Source organism: Myotis daubentonii, chromosome 17 (assembly GCF_963259705.1).
Source record: "Myotis daubentonii chromosome 17, mMyoDau2.1, whole genome shotgun sequence".
Taxonomy (NCBI): domain Eukaryota; kingdom Metazoa; phylum Chordata; class Mammalia; order Chiroptera; family Vespertilionidae; genus Myotis; species Myotis daubentonii.
In genome coordinates, this window is record NC_081856.1 from 28,040,209 (window position 1) to 28,057,446 (window position 17,238).

The following is a 17,238-nucleotide window of genomic DNA, read 5'->3' on the forward strand; positions in this document are numbered from 1 at the left end:
ACTCAGTGGTTTAGCATTGACCTATGAACCTGAAGTCACAGTTTGATTCCAGGTCAGGCCACATGCCCGGGTTGTGGGCTTGATACCCAGTACAAGGGCGTGTAGGAGGCAGCCAATCAATGATTCTCTCTCATCATTGATATTTCTATCTCTCTCCCTCTCCCTTCCTCTCTGAATCAGTAAGAATATCTTTTAGAGAGAGAGAGAGAGAGAGAGAGAGAAGAGTATATATGTTTGTAAATAAGAAAACATGTATTTGATGCTCTTAGAAAGTCTTATTTTCTTTCGTTAAAACTTGTGCAGTATAGGGAACTCCATAGATTCTCTTAATTTGAAAAAAGTTAGAGGGAAAGGTACTAATTCAGAGTTCCTTGGGAAAATGTGTCACATATATTTTTTTATGTTTATTTTTTTAAAATCAAAAACTGAAATATTTTCTATTCAGAAAATATATTTGAATCTAAATATCTTCTATAATTTTAACCCTAAAATATCAACTTATATATTTTAAAAATGGTTTGGATGTTTGTTTTTTAAATGTTAGGTTACTGGAGTTCTACATGTTACTGGATCACCTGGGGTAATTTTCTGATTGGAAAATTCAGAATTATAGTCAGAGGGAGGACATGAGAATTTTTAAAGAACTTATTCAATTTACTTTAGAAGCCAAACCTCTCTTATCATGTGACTTGTTTTGTATGTTTGTTAAACTATATTATCACATAAGCATTGCTGCTATTGGCACAAACAGTGACAGTTGATTGGGGTCATCTGAATGTCCACTGTATGTTTTAATTTGTATGTTTGTTTTGACTCTGTCATATGCTCAATCTTCACTGGAAGTCATGAGAACATATTATTTTTGCCTGCTCCCTACTTTACATTGGAAATATTCTTTTTTACCCAGACGGACCTTAAGTTTGATGTAAGGGATTATTTCCGTTGCCAACTTTTTTCTTCCTTGCCAAGTAAGAGTTGTGAACTCTTCAGTGATGCCTTCCCCAGGATATTTGCAGATGTGGTTGGGAAAAGTCATTTCATCTCCGACCTTTGCATGTCAGGTGCTGAGGTGCCCGGGGGCCACCTCGCCTGCGCCCGGGCTCCCGCTCTCCCCGATCACTGCAGGGATCACAGGCTGCAGGCTGGCTGGCAACCCAGGACACCTGGGGGGTCCTGGGGTTGCTAGCCAGCCTGCGCCTGGGCTCCCACTCGCCCCCATCGCCGCGGGGATCACGCGGCCTGCGCCCGGGCTCCCGCTTGCCCCAATTGCTGTGCAGATCATGCGGCCGCAGGCCAGCCCAGCTTTCTGATGGCCGCTTTTGCCCGCCCCCCAGCTCTTTCCTGCTGCCTGGGGTTCCGATCACCGTTGTTCCATCCTTCCCCTTTCGCCTCCCATCATTACAGGATATGCAAATTAACCGCCATCTTGGTTGGCAGTTAATTTGCATATCACCCTGATTAGCTAATGGGAAGTGTGTCGGAGGTACGGTTAATAACCATATTTGTCTATTATTAGATAGGATGATCAATTAATAAAGTCTTCATGTATAGTGGATATTTTCTCATTGTTTTGCAATCTTTTTATTTTTTTCTTTACTCTTCCACAGCTCTGTAAGCTTCATGAAGGTAAGGGATGTGCCTATGCCTAACATTAATTAATCATGAATCCTACAAGGTTAATGCCATCTCTGGGAGTCAGGGCTGCACTTCCTCCACAGGCTCTAGGAGAGAATCCATTCCTGTTTTTTTCAGCTTCTGGTGGCTGTCAGCATCCCTTGGCTTGTGGCTACATCTCTCTCTGCTCTTTGTATCATCTTCTCCTTTGTGTATTTTGTCTCACATTCCTCTGCCTCTTTCTTATAAGGACACTTGCATAGGCATTTAGAGTTTACCAGATAATTCAGACTGCCTCTCTCAAGATCTCTAATTTAATCACATATTTTGCCACATAAAGATATAAGGTCATAATCACAGATTCCAGGGATTAGAAAGTGAATATGTTCTGGGGTGACCATTTATTTTCAGCCATAGTAATGATAACATCATATTGAAGTATATCTTAAAGAACTGCTTTTCGCTCTGGCTGGTGTGGCTCAGTTGGTTGGGAGTCATCTCATGCACCTAGAGGTTGCCAGTTCAGTTCCCATGCTTGATCCCTGCTAGGGGCTAAGCAGGAGGCAGCTGACTGATGTTCTGCTCTCATATCGATGTTTCTCTCTCTCCCTCTCCCTTCCTCTCTATCAAAATCAACTTAAAAAAAAGAACTGCTTTTACATTTTCTAAAAATAAGTGAAAGTGAGGCCAAAATACCCTTTACCTTGGAGTTAATTAAGGTTATTTTAATATAAGATAGATAACAGTCTTACCCAAGAGAATTACTTTCCTGAGCTGCTAACTCTGCATTACTGTAAACAGATATGTATGACACTTGTGATAAACATCTTCTAAAGATACACATTACCAAAGCCATGTTTTCAAAATGAATTATCAAAGAAATTTCTATAAATTTTTCAATGGGTTTTTTTTTACCCACAAGAAATATTGTCCAGTAAAATCTTTTCATTTGATTAAAAACAGACCCTAATAAAAGTGGGTTAGGATTACAATGATAACCTATATTCAAGAACACGAATAAAAAGTGCTCTTAAAGGGAAACAGTCACATGTGTTCACATTTGATACTGGGAAATAACTGTATAACATTGAGAAGTGATTACTACCAGCTGTAAGCATGTGCACCACACAATAATATCTCATCCGTACAGCCACTTGGAAAATGTCTTTCTTGCTCTCTCTGTCTCCCAAGAGTTCCATAAAATATAGCCAAATCTTTTCCCTCTTACTGAATACTGACCTTTTCAAATCCCTAAATATGGAAAGAGACTTTGAATCTTGAAAAAAAAAAACCCAGAGGAAACACAGAGTTAGTTGTTCTTCACCAAGAATAAGATTGGCAGGACCATGTCGCCTTACCCTTTCTTCATATTTTTATGAAACATTTTATATTGTTTTTCCAGTGGCATGGGCAAGTTTTTTATCTTTATGGCCTAGAAACATCACAAGAAAAACTGTCCTGAATTAAAAGTGTTCAGATCTCAATAAAGCATCATTTATCTATAAACTTACCATTGGGAATGACTTGCAACGTCATCCTGACCATCCTTCTTAATATCAAGTATAACAAATTCTGAATCACTTCATCATAATTCCTTTCCAGAAAGGCTGGTGTCTCCATAGGCCTATCTCGCTTTATCCATAGGCAGGTTCTGGGGGAGATGGGGGGGTTCTGAAGTGCTGGGAAAAGTAGAGGGGAGAGGGTGGAGAATTTTTGAGATGCTCTTGCTTAACAGAGACACACATGGGTTGTCTTTTTTTTTTCTCTAATATTTATTACCCCAAAAAGAATTTTGTTTGAAGAAAATATTCCCAGTTTAAACAAGAAAAATGAATATCAAGGTCAATCTTTTTAACAGGCAAGATAAGAGAAGGAAGGGTCTGAGACACCATCAGTGTGGACATTGGAGGTTTTCTTTCTTTACCTGATGCAACTAAATGTGAAATAATCAAGGGAACAGAATTTTAGTAAAAGCACTTATTGTGTTCAAAGTGTGAATAGCGGAGACAACTAACTATGCAGCATTTTGTTCCTTGAAAGAAAGATAAGCAAGAACTGATTGATTAATTAATAAGTTAGAAGCTGGCAATCTCTTTGCCTAAATATAATAAAGGCTGGGACTGCTGTTTCTGTGTGTACAATATCTGTCTTAACACTCAACACATTTCATTTTAATTGGCTGCAATCCCTCCTAATACACACCTCAATATGAATTCTGTGACAGGATATATAACAGGGGTGGGGAACCTTTTTTCTGCCAAAGGCCATTTGGATATTTATAATGTCATTCATGGGCCATACAAAATTATCAAATTAAAAATCAGCCTGCTATATTTAAACATTTAATTAACTCATCCCTAATGCCTTGGGACATTCCTGAAGCTGCTGGGAAAAATTCATACCTGGTAAATATATTGATGAGGTTGCGTATCATTTTGATCATATTGTCCCTTAGCTTCTCATGTCCCTTTTTTGGCGGGGAGGAGGGGGTTGGGAGGAAGCATTACCTTCTTAGTTTCTTCCTATTTAAAGAAAAAACATATTAAACATTTTAATTTTTCATTATTAACATACTGTTTGTCCAGTGGCTCCCAAACCTGACTAATATTCACTATTACCTGGGTGAATATTTTTTAAGTATATAGTCCTGTGTTCTGTTCTAAGGTGCTCTAATTTTTTAAAACCCAAAATAATGGTAAAGAGAAGAACACTGAAATCCATTATGAACCTGGCTACAATATGGGGTTGCCAGAATTCTGATTCCATTGTTCATTGGTTAACATGATATGATCCACATGTTTGGAGACGTTTTGAAAGGAATCAGAAAAGGGGCAGCAAACAGATCAATCACTGATTCAGCCTTCAAAATCCTTTTTTGTTTTGTTTTGTGTGGGGTTTTTTTTTCCTTTTGGTCTAATGGAATGGTTTAGGAACAAGATTTTTCCATCAAAAGATTATTTCAGAAAATGGAAATTGGCAATTTACCCATTGAAGTCTGGAAGAAACTCAAATGTCTTCATTTCCACTGGGAATGAATTCTGACATCCAGGGAGTAGGGAGTGCTGACAGTACAAAAATAACCACCTGTTGCCGAACAGGAGAGGAAGAAGCCAGGTGGGACACATACCCCACAGAGGAAATTCAAGCAGCCTCTTGGCTTCCTATGGGATAGAAGGGAGGAGGAAAGCTGGCAGCAGGGAGGTTGGAAAAAGGAAATCTGAGCAGTTTTCTTAGCTGTCTTCCATGTGGAGAAGGCAGGGTTGGATTGGAGAGACTGTAAAACAGGAAGATTGACAATAAAAGGTTATGTGTCTAAAGCACATTTAAACTATTAGCATGCTACAGAAACACATTATAACTCCTCTAAAATGACAGGTGTGTCTAAATGGATAAGAAACCAGGAGTTACTTCAGTCACTATCATTCTAGAAAATTAAATATCTAGTAAAATGCTCTCCTGAAAAAAATATTATTTGCAGGAAAATCAAGTTTTAAACATTGGAAGCATGAGAACAAAGGGAGATGCTACCAAAAATCCAAACTCTTAAAACCTATTAAAATGAAAGGCTTTATCCTTTTTTGACATGTCTAATACCAAACTAGGTAAGAAAGAGTAATATTTGCTTACATTTACCTCCCCCCTTTTTTTACCTTCTTTCTTATAAGGTAAAAGGAGAAAATGAAATATACTGAAGTAAATATTTAGGGAGATAAAAAAAAATATGTAAACCAAATACCTGGGTCAATAGTCATCATTTGAATAGCTGAAAGTATCCCATCCACTCAGAAATTAACTGAAGATGGGGTGGCATATGGAACGGGCAGCCACCACATGCCATGTCTTGTCATTAAGGGCTTTACCTTTACTTCTCTGTTCAACAAAATGAAGTATTATTATGCCCACTCTGCAAAATGAGAACTGACATCAAGAAATATTAAGTAATATTTTTCAAATAGATAGCACTCCTCAGTGATAAGTCTGAGATGTGTTGCTAGGCTCTGTGGCTCTAAAGACATTCTACACTAATATGTTACTATCAAGAAGCATGAGCTATCCAAGGCAAGAGCATACATTGGAACAGTCTCTTCAATAAATGGTGTTGGGAAAATTAGACAGGTACATGCAAAAAAATAAAACTAGACCACCAACTTACACCATACACAAGAATAAACTCAAAATGGATAAAATACTTAAATGTAATACATGAGACCATAAAAGTCCCAGAAGAAACCATAGCCACCAAAATCTCAGACATCTCTTGTAGCAATATGTTTACTGATACATCTAGGGCAATGGAAACTAAGGAGAAAATAAGCAGATGGGAACTACATGAAAATGAAAAGCTTCTGCATTGCAAAAGAAACCTCAACAAAATAATAAGAGAGTCCACTACATGGGAGAACATATTTGCCAATGATATTTCAGATAAGGGTTTAATCTCAAAAATTTATAGGGAACTCATACAACTTAACAAAAGGAAGATAATTCAATTAAAACATGAGCAAAGGTCCTAAATAGACACTTCTACAAAGTGGACATACAGGAAGCCAACAGACATACGAAAAAAATGCTCAGAGTCACTAACCATCTGAGAGATGCAAATCAAAATAACAAGATGATATCACCTCGAACCTGTCAGAGTGGCTATCATCAACAAATCAAGAAATGACAAGTGTTGGCGAGGTCATGGAGAAAAGGGAACCCTCGTGCACTGCTGGTGGGAATGATGACTGGTGCAGTCACTGTGGAGAACAGTATGGAGTTTCCTCAAAAAAATAAAAATGGAACTCCCATTTGTCCCAGTGATCCCACTTCTAGGACTATATCCCAAGAAACCAGAAATACCAATCAGAAAGGATATATGCACCCCTATGTTCATAGCAGCACAATTTACAATAGCTAAGCTATGGAAATAGCCTAAGTGCCCATCAGCAGATGAATGGATTAAAAACCCATGGTACATTTATACAATGGAATACTACGTGACAATTTAAAAAAAAAGAATTCTTACCATTTGCAACAGCATGTTTGGACCTAGAGAATATTATGCTGAGTGAAATAACCCTTTCAGAGAAAGATAAGTATCACATGATCTCACTCATCTATGGAATCTAATGAAACAAATAAACTGATGATCAAGAAAAGACCCAGAGACATAAAAGCATGAACAGACTGTTAAACCTCAGAGGGAAGGCAGGGGAGAGTGGGTGGCAAGAGATCAACCAATGAACTTGTGTGCATATATGCATAACCCATGGATACAGACAATAGGGTGGTGAGGGCCTGGGGGGAGGGGGGAGGGAGTGGGCTGGAAGAGGTTAATGGGAAAAAAAGGAGGACCTATGTAATACTTTCAACAACAAAGATTTTTTAAAAAACGAAGAAAAGAGGAAGCATGAGCTATCCAAAGTATAGCCAAGATTCTGTAAAAAATAAAAGTTACAACGAAAAAGAATGTTTCTTAAAAGTTAAATACACATGTCATAAAACTCTCAGATCATATTGATGAATGGTAGGATAAAATATTAACAAACTAGCTTATTTCATTTCTAAGCCCAAAGCTGATTAATAATAACAGATGAATAGGGTGTTTGGAGGACTTGGGGGGAGGGGGAGGGGTGGACAAGGGCACTGGCAAAATAAGCAAAAGTCACCAGTAACTTAACCAGGTGTAGACTATCACTTACTTTCTATTGATTGCAAGTGACAGAAAAGTTAAACTCACTTAAGCAAAAAGAACCTACTGGTTTGACTCTCCTGCCTGTGAACCACAGTCTTAGGGACTTAAGGAGCTCAAAAAGAGAGAGAGAGAGAGATAACAGGACTCAGTTTTCCTTCCTCTTCATTTGTTGCTTCTAGGTGGGGGGAAAAATCACATTTTTAAAAATCTCAATAAAAGCAAAAAGAAAAAGTATACTCTTTGCTCCTACCAGTCCTCCCCAACCCCCAAATAATTATCAGTAATCGTTCTTAACTCTGATGGCCCTGGGCACAGATGTGGAAGAAACACCATGGTCAAAGGAAAAAAATCTTAAGAGTATAGCAAGATGGATCCCTAGGTAAAATGTACAGACTAAAGTTGTGGAAGGGTGGTTTCTTTAAAAAATGTCAGTGTGTCACAAAAGAAGAAAATAATAATTGATACTGAGAAACAAATAAAGAAAAATAAGAAATACAAATAAAGATAGAAAAATCCATTGAAAAGCATGCAAGCATCAGAACACAAAAGTCTAGCTAAGCTAGTATTACTTACAGCTAAACAGCCTCAAGTAATTTAATGCATGGAGTAAATATTACTTCAAGATATCAGGTTCATAGTCTATATTTATAGTCCATTATTGAGCTTATCTGGCATACATTCCTTATTTAAAGCTTAATATCTATAATGTCTATGAACTTTTCATTGAATATCTAATCCTAAATGCTAAAATAATAACAATAACCATATTTTATAACTAATAAATGGGAGGAAAAGAGAATTAATAGCAGTAGCAAAAAAATTTATTTTTGTGCCAGATAAAATATTGGGTGCCAAAATATGTTAACATTTCAACTTATTAAATATCCATCCATCAGATACTCAATTGAGAATGGCAAACATTATTAAACAAGTCTCTGAATTTTTATGTTCATAGTTAAGTGTCTACTCATCTATATATATAAAAGCCTAAGTGACCATTATGACCAGAAGACTGGACGACCAGCCAGTAGCTATGATGCACACTGACCACAAGGGGGCAGACACTCAATGCAGGATCTTCCCCCTGGTGGTCAGTGCACTCCCACTTCCAACCTCCCATGGTCCCTCCCCTCAGCCAGCCAGCCCCAATCAGCCACACCGAAGGACCCCACCTGTGCAAAATTTGTGCATCAGGCCTTTAGTTATAGTATATAAAACAAAGGCAGCAGAACTACTTCATAAAGCTCTTTTTAGAACTGAAAAACACTTCTTTTTTTTTTTCCTTTTGCATTTTTTTTTATTGCTTAAAGTAATACCAAGGGTATTACATATGTGTCCATTCCCCCCCCCCCCCGCCCTAGACAGTCCCCTAGCCTCCCCTATCCCCCAGTGTCTTATGTCCATTGGTTATGCTTATATGCATGCATACAAGTCCTTTGGTTGATCTCTTACCCCTCTACCTCCTGCCCCCCAACCCTCTCCGGCCTTCCCGCTGCAGTTTGACAATCTGTTTGAGGCAGCTCTGCCTCTGTATCTATTATTGTTCAAAAGTTTTGAAAAACACTTCTTATGAAACTTAATAACAAACTCTGTTTAGTACGTAATTTATACATTTTCCTTAGTCTTGTCTGAAACTAATTTATGGAAAATAAATGCATTTATTTTTTACATGCATTTAATCCATTTTAAAATTTTAAGTTTAAGTAATCAGAACAAAAGGAAATAGTAACTATAAAGACAAAAACAGCAAAAAAGTATTTAAGAATTATATAGAAGGAATGAATAGTATTTAATCTAGCAGCTCTATTAAGGGGAGAGTAATTAGCAACTCTACTCCTTATTAAAATATATGGCAATCTCTTATAATAATTTGAGAGAAGATACCCTATTTCCCTAAATTATTCTTGTATGAAGTAAATACTCTTCAACATATTTAATTTTACACAAAAAGAAAAGTCCCAGCCATATTTTTTTAAAAAAAATCATTTAAGTCTTAATAGCAAACATGAAAGAAGCTGTTCAAAGTAAGGGTCCATCTTGAAAACGTTCTTTATATTCTTATCACCTTTGGATACTCACCTTATTTGTGTTTCAATGGTGGCATAATGCAGCCGATCAGAAAGATGGTTTGGTTTCTGTACTTCTGGCCACTTTTCATTTTAAATCTCCATTTGTGATGTTGCCCAGAGCTATGTAAAAACAAACAAACAACTTAAAAAAGGATTTTTCTCCACTGAATTACAAGGCCTGAAAAAGTATTCCCGAATGAGTCTTCCCAGGGCCCATGCTATTAGGCTGGGGTTAATCAGGGCAGAAGACTTTCTGCAGGCAGGTCTAACAGGGAAACAGATAGCAGATTACCACTAGACCCAGACATTTGGGGACACTGTTGGCCAATCACTAAAGCTGTTGTGTATTTATACACATTTACAATTCATTCCAGTAAATCCCAAAATCTCTTTAATTTTCAGCAACGGAGAGATAACACTCATCCTCTAGATGAAGGAACAATCAAACACAAAGATAGAGTTTTCCTTTCTAGAAATAAAGAATTTGTGGAAATACAGGATAGGAAATGTCTTAGTCTCTCAAAAAATGGGAGAATGCAAAAACCCTAAAACTCAATATAAATATAGCTTATTATTCCCCCAAGAACTCTTGATCTCCAGTGTATTCCTGTCATCTATGTAGAATTTGTTCATCAAATTGACATTCAAATACATTGTTAGAACTATAATTTATAGACAAAGAAATTGAGTAAGAAGTCAGAATTCCCTAAAATTACTGTGGGCTGTAAATCTAAGCCTTTTGTTTTGGAATGAATAAACTGTATTCATCCAGCTTTAGCAGAATTGATGGGCTTGTCAATTACAGCTATGTACAAAAACTGGCATTATTTCTTCTACTTGAGCATAATGAGAAATATCATTATTCCCGCCACATGCTTCTCCTATGAGCATGCCCACTGGTCCTTAACTATGCCTTTGCATTTACCAGAAGAAAGATGGAAGAAAGTTAATATATATCAAGTACTACTCAAATGCTAGGCACCAGGCTAATATAAAGTGTCCTTTCTAGTATAAAACATTTATTTCTAAGAGGTAATTAATTAGGTAAAGAATTTGAAGAATAGGTATTTTAGAAATTAACTAATGAATGCTCAGGATGAAGAGAAAAATAAATATTTCTTTATTTTGGCATAGCAACAAAAGTTTAAATTACAGAGCTATCTAGGGACAGTAATTTTAGAGTGGCATAGGGGAGAAGAGTAATTACCCCATAAAATAGAGATTTTTCAGCATTAACAGACCAAACAATATACAAGAAAAATTTTAGTGTTCCTTCTCCTCTTAGTTACTTTGTCATCAGAGTTATCATCATACTATTCTGTTGGAAGCTACCCATTGTCTTCACTATCAGAAAAGTGTAAACAAGGAGCCTGGAATGCTGGTGAACCTTGAGCTCTGGCAAGGACCAAAGCTATGCACCAATTGTTTAGTTGAGACAATGGTGGCTCAAGCAATTTCCTGACCAAATAGTCTCAAAGTAAATCTTTACTAATATTTACTGACCTTTAAGATAGTCTATCTGTTACCAGAATTGCCTGCCTGACTGAGGGCAATATGTATATCTAAAATTGAATAAAAGGTTGGCAGGGCCTGGGCACCAGTGAAGTCCTTCTGCTAGAGTTGGACTCTCCACCTGGCTCCCCATAAATTCCAAATTCATATTTCTTATCTAGTCTCATCATTTGCCCATGGCCCTTCTCCAGATCCCTAAGCCATGTGGGATGTGGTATCTCACACTATTCTGATTATGCATCAGATGAGAAATCAACTGAAAGTCTAAGAATTAGGTAACAAAGCCACGGGCCTTTTGTGCAATGTACAGCTCTGGTTTAAAGGGTAATGTCACTACAAAGAAACCAGTTGCTGGGACTTTCTTAAACAAATCCTGAAAGAGGGTCTAGTAATTAACTTTAGTAGCTACATTCAACCAACCAGACAAAAATAAATAAAAATCCTTCCTATCCTATATAACAGTGGTTCTCAACCTGTGGGTCGCAACTCCTTTGGGGGTTGAACGACCCTTTCACATGGGTCGCCTAAGACCATCAGAAAACACATATATAATTACATGTTGTTTTTGTGATTAATCACTATGCTTTAATTATGTTCAATTTGTAACAATGAAATTGGGGGTCACCACAACATGAGGAACTGTATTAAAGGGTCACGGCATTAGGAAGGTTGAGAACCACTGCTATGTAATAAAAGCCTAATATGAAAATTGACCGAATAGCGGAACAACCAGTGGAATGACTGGTCGCTATGATGCACACTGACCAACAGGGGGCAGATGCTCAATGCAGGAGCTTCCCCCAGCCCGCAGGCCCCAGGCCAGCCAAAGCAGGTGCCAGCAGGGGCTCCCCCGATTGCCCCTCCGGTCACCCCACAGATCAACCCTGATTGCTGTCCAGGCCTAGGGATCCTACCCATGCACAAATTTTGTGCACTGGGCCTCTAGTAAAAAAAAAAATACAAATAAACAACTCTGCTTGATTAGGAGATCAATAAAATTAAAGTGGAAACAACCCAAAAGTTCATCAAAGTGAATGGATTAACAAGTTGCACTACTCAGCAATGAAAGAAACATACACACAAAATATGGATTGCAAAAATATTATGTTGAGTAAGAGAAGTCAGACATCAAGTGTAACATATATGAATTTATTTATACAAAGTTTAAGAACAGACAGAAAAAAAACTGTAAGATAGAAATCAGAAGAGTTGCTGTCTTCTGGTAGGGTGAGACCTGACAGAAAGGGGCATGAGGGAACTTCCCATGTGAGAGAAAGTCTTTACTTTTCTGTTAATGTGTTTTCACAGTGTAACAAACCATTACAAAGCCTAGTAGCTTAAAGCAACATTCACTTTATTTGCTCAAGATTTTGTCTGTCACCTAGGTAGTTTTTCTCATCTGACAAGCCCAGCTGATCTTATACATCTTTTATAAATACTTTTAAACAAATCATTTATTGTTGAAAGTATTATATATGTCCCCTTTTCCCGCTATTGACCTCTACCAGTCTGCCCCCAACCCCCAGCACAGGCCTTCACCCCCTATTATCTGTGTCCATTGGTTATGCTTAGATGCATACAAGTTCATTTGTAGATCCCTGCCATCCCCCCAACCCTCCCTCCCCTGCCTTCCCTCTGAGATTTGACAGTCTGTTTGATTCTTCCATGTCTCTGGATCTATTTTTGTTCATCGTTTATGTTGTTCATTATATTATGCAAATGAGTGAGCTCATGTGATACTTATCTTTCTCTGACTGGCTCATTTCACTTAACATAATGCTGTCCAGGTCCATTCATACTATTGCAAATGGTAGGAGTTCTTTTCTTTTTTACAGCTGTGTAGTATTTCATTGTTTAGATGTACCATAATTTTTATCCACTCGTCCACTGATGGGCACTTAGGCTGTTTCCAAATCTTAGCTATTGTAAATTGTGCTGCTATGAACATAGGGGTGCATATATGCTTTCTGATTGGTGTTTCTAGTTTCTTGGAATATATTCCTAGAAATGGATCACTGTGTCAAATGGGAGTTCCATTTTTAATTTTTGAGGAAACTCCATATTGTTTTCCACAGCAAAGGCACCAGTCTGCATTCCCACCAGCAGTGCACAAGGGCTCCCTTTTCTCTACAACCTCGCCAACACTTGTCATTTCTTGATTTGTTGATGATATCCATTCTGACAGGTGTGAGGTGGTAGCTTACTGTCATTTTGATTTGCACCTCTGGGATGATTAGTGACTTTGAGCATTTTTTCATATGCCTCTTGTCCTTCTGTATGTCCACTTTGGAGAAGTGTCTATTTAGATCCTTTGCCCATTTTTTGATTGGATTGTCTTCCTTTGGTTAAGTTGTATGAGTTCCTTATATATTTTGGAGATTAAACCTTATTGGAGATAACATTGGCAAATAAGTTCTCCCATGCAGTGGACTCTCTTGTTATTTTGTTGATGGTTTCTTTTGCTGTGCAGAAGCTTTTTATTTTGATGTACTCCCATTTGTTTATTTTCTCCTTAGTTTCCGTTATCCTAGGAGATGTATCGGTAAACATATTGCTACAGAGATGTCTAATATTTTGCTGCCCATGGATTCTTCTAATATGTTTATGGTTTCCCATCTTACATTTAAGTCTTTTATCCATTTTGAGTTTATTTTTGTGTAAATTATAAGTTGGTGGTCTAGTTTCATTTTTTTTTTTTTTTTTTTTGCAAATATGATCTGGGTGATTGATCTAGAAGGGCTTCTCTTGTACTAGTATGTATGGTTGTTGTCAGGCTCTGAGCTTGGTTACCCTTGGTTCTCCTTCAGATATCCTCTCATCTTCCAAAAGGCCAGCTCAGACTCACTCACATGGCTGTCTCAGGATTCCCATAATTTGTGGCCATTTTTCTTAATGTTTTTTATTGATTTCAGAGAGAGGAAGGGAGAGGGAAAGAGGGACAGAAACATCAATGCTGAGATAGAATCATCCATTGGCTGCCTCCTGCAGGCCCCCCTTCTGGGGATCAAGCCTGCAACCCGGGCTGTGCCTTGACCAAAAATAAAACTGTGACCTCCTAGTTCATAGGTCAATGCTTAACCACTGAGCACACTGGCTGGGCTGTGGCCATGTTTAAGTCTTTTCCAATATTAAGTGAAGTGTGACTTACATAGGTGTATATACATTGTCCAAATGTATACTCAAAACCAGTGTGTTTTACAGTATGTAATCTATATCTCAAAGTAAAAATAATAAAAAGTACATAAGTGCCTTTGAGGTGAAAGCACCAATCTATATCTATATATATATATATAAAAGCCTAATATGCAAAGTGTGCCCTTGGGAGTTCGACTGGGAGACCACGAGTTTAATCGCTCACTATGACGTGCGCTGGCCACCAGGGGGCGGCACGGAATGAAGGAAGGCCCCAGCCAGCAGCCTGCAGCCACTAGGGACCCTACCCATGCATGAATTTCGTACACTGGGCCTCTAGTATATTATTCCTGCACAGCTACAGTCCCTAGGCCTGGCCTGCGATCAGGGCCATCTTTCCTGGCTGCCTGCAGCCTTCCCTGCCCCCTGCCGCCACCCACCCCCAGTTCCCCATTCGCCATTGGGTGATCAGAGCCTGCCTGCCAGGGAAAGGGACCGAGAAGTTGGCTGTTCCTGCCTGCTCGCCAGCCCCGCCCCTATCGCAGGTTGCCCTCTGTGTGTGGGGCAGCTGGTGGGGTGGGGGCCTTGGCCTGGCACCATCTGCATCCCCCGTCACCCACGACTGGTGATGGGAGCCTGCCGGCTGGGAAAAGGGACCAAGATGTGATCAGTGTGCCTCATAGTGACTGGTCAAGAGGTCGTTCTGGTCATTCTGCTGTTAGGGTCAATTTGCATAGTACCTTTTATTATATAGGATGGATTATCAGTTACCATGATTTTTGTAGTAAGAAATAGATTTAAACAGTAAAGAGGACTTGTTTTTAAATGAAGAGATTATAGCTGTAGATGTTGTTTGAGCAAGGTTCCAGCTCCACAGTTCTGCAATTACCTCTCCTTTGCTATCCTTCTTATACAAGAATAGACTTTGTTTCTAAATTGGCATTTTTCATTATAGCAAAATGGCAACATCCATCTTAGGCATCACATCTGCACATTGTCCAGAAAAAGATGCAACTTCTCTATCATGAACCAGTAAACAAAAGTCAGGGGTTTCACTATGATTGGACCAACTTAGATCTTAAACCAGACAATATCCTAAATAAGCCTGGGTTACAAGCTCACCTATGATCCACGTCCTGACCTCATGGCATATACAGAGTATACAAGAAGTGAGGTAGATGCTGTGGAGGCAATCAAATTACACAAGCAGAATTTTAGGGGAAACAAAGAAGAAAAAATAATTGAGTAACCAAAGGGGGAAAAAAAAACACAAAAAAAGGAAGGATTTTTCTGGAGTTGGGTACAGTTCTCAATCAGAAAGTATTGATGGATTTACTTTACTTTTAGTTCCAGGTAAAATAATTTAATAGGAAACATAGGAAAGATTGACATGGCATGACATTTATTTGTATATTTTGACACCTAACATACAAGTCCCTGGTTGAGGCTGGCTCCACCCCACTGCACCTGTCCTGCACCTGTTTGTTTCCCTGTTACTATAGAGTTGTTCTGAGGGGAGCACCTGGACTTTAGATTATACCCACTTAGGGACACTAACCTGGTTATCCTCAACCTGTAGATTTTATTACTGCACAATATTTCACACAGACTACTGCTGTGGGGGAATGATCCAGAGACCTGGAAAATTAGGATATGGTTTTGGAAATTTGCCTAGGGGGCTGGCAATATCCTCCTCCCAAACATTTATTTTGATCTTGTGGCTCATTGTGAGGGGAAATATAATAGGCAGGGAGTGCTTTTGGATACCCCCATATTCTCGGGTACACATTTGAACTTCTACCAGTCACAGATCATCTCTTTTGCTTAACTTTCTCCACCTGAGAATTGCAAGTGACGGTAGAAGAAGATATATACTGAGCTTTAGCAGTCATTTACACTTTGGCGTTGATGAGGGTATGGGTTCTGAGGAAATAGGATAGGAGAAGGAGAGGAAGGTGAGAGTTTGAGGACAATGAGAAATCCTGTGTGTTTCCAGAAAAGATGAATCACTAAGAAGGAAAAGTCTCTCTTTTTCTTTCTCTTAAAAGAATTTTATTAAAGCATAGAGCAACATATAGCTTCTAGATCCAGCTGCTAAGGAGATCCTGTTATGCTGGCTGGGGCATGGCAGGTGGCTCTGGCTTCCCACCCTTATGTTCTGCCATGGAGGTAGTTGGCAGTCTCTCATCTTTGGATTCCACAAAGCTCACATGTGGTAGGGGCTTCTTAGGGCCAGTCTTATCACTCAGGTTCCAAGGAAGCATGATCTTCACTTTGAGGCCTAACATACCCTGCGGGAGCAGCACATGGCACCCAACAGTGTCAACATAGTCATTAACAGGGTCCCTACTGGGGATCATCAGACCATCGACAAACTCCATGGATTTAGCCCTATGTCCTCGGAGTTCCTCAGACACCTTATAGCCTTTGACCCCACTCTCCATGATGAACCTCAACACGCCATAGCAGGCTCTCTACACAGCAAGGCCTCCTAGGAGTTTATAACCAGAGACTCTGCCTGGACAATGGCACACAGACCTTTTGACAGTGTAGACATTTTCAGTATAAAGCTCTACACTGCCCTTGAGGAAGCCAAATGTCTTCGGAACCACAGCAGTGAATTCCTTTATTTGTGGGCCCTTCTCACCAAGAACATTCTGCATCCTGGTGGCCAAAATAAAAATTCCTGTCCTGGCCGGTGTAACTCAGACTTTAACTTCAGAGTAGCCATCTTCAGCTGTTTCCTATTGCTCAGTTCAGCTTTGGAGATGCCATCAGCAACCATCTACCTCTTCTTGGAAATGTTCACCACCACCTTGCCTTTAAGGAAGAAAATCCTGGAAAGTAAAGCCATGGTAGCCAACATAAATGACATCTACTTCATAATGTGTGCAGTCTACACCGGGCCTTATCTCAGCATGTATAATGTATAATGCAAACTTGCCTTAGGGGGGGACAAAGTGACATCAAAGAATCTGGAAAGTGTCCTCAGTATAGAGCCCTACATTCTGCATGCCACTTGCTGCCGAATATGAGCGTAGCCAAGTTGTATAGTCTTTTTGAGCCTCCATTTTCTCATTTGAAAATTGGGGATAATAACACACTTATCTCATAGTGTAACTATGAGAATTAAAGTTTGTGGTATGTGAATAAACCAGTGTAAAGTTACTCTAGTATTAGTCACATCCAAGCCACCATTGTCATAGTGGGTGGGGAGGAGGTGAATAAGAG

At 39.0% G+C, this 17,238-nt stretch overlaps 1 pseudogene; it reads right to left on the reverse strand.

Moving 5' to 3' along the window:
• Positions 1 to 16,115: 16,115 nt before the first annotated feature.
• Positions 16,116 to 16,861, reverse strand: LOC132220131 (small ribosomal subunit protein uS3-like; annotated as a pseudogene).
• Positions 16,862 to 17,238: the final 377 nt, after the last annotated feature.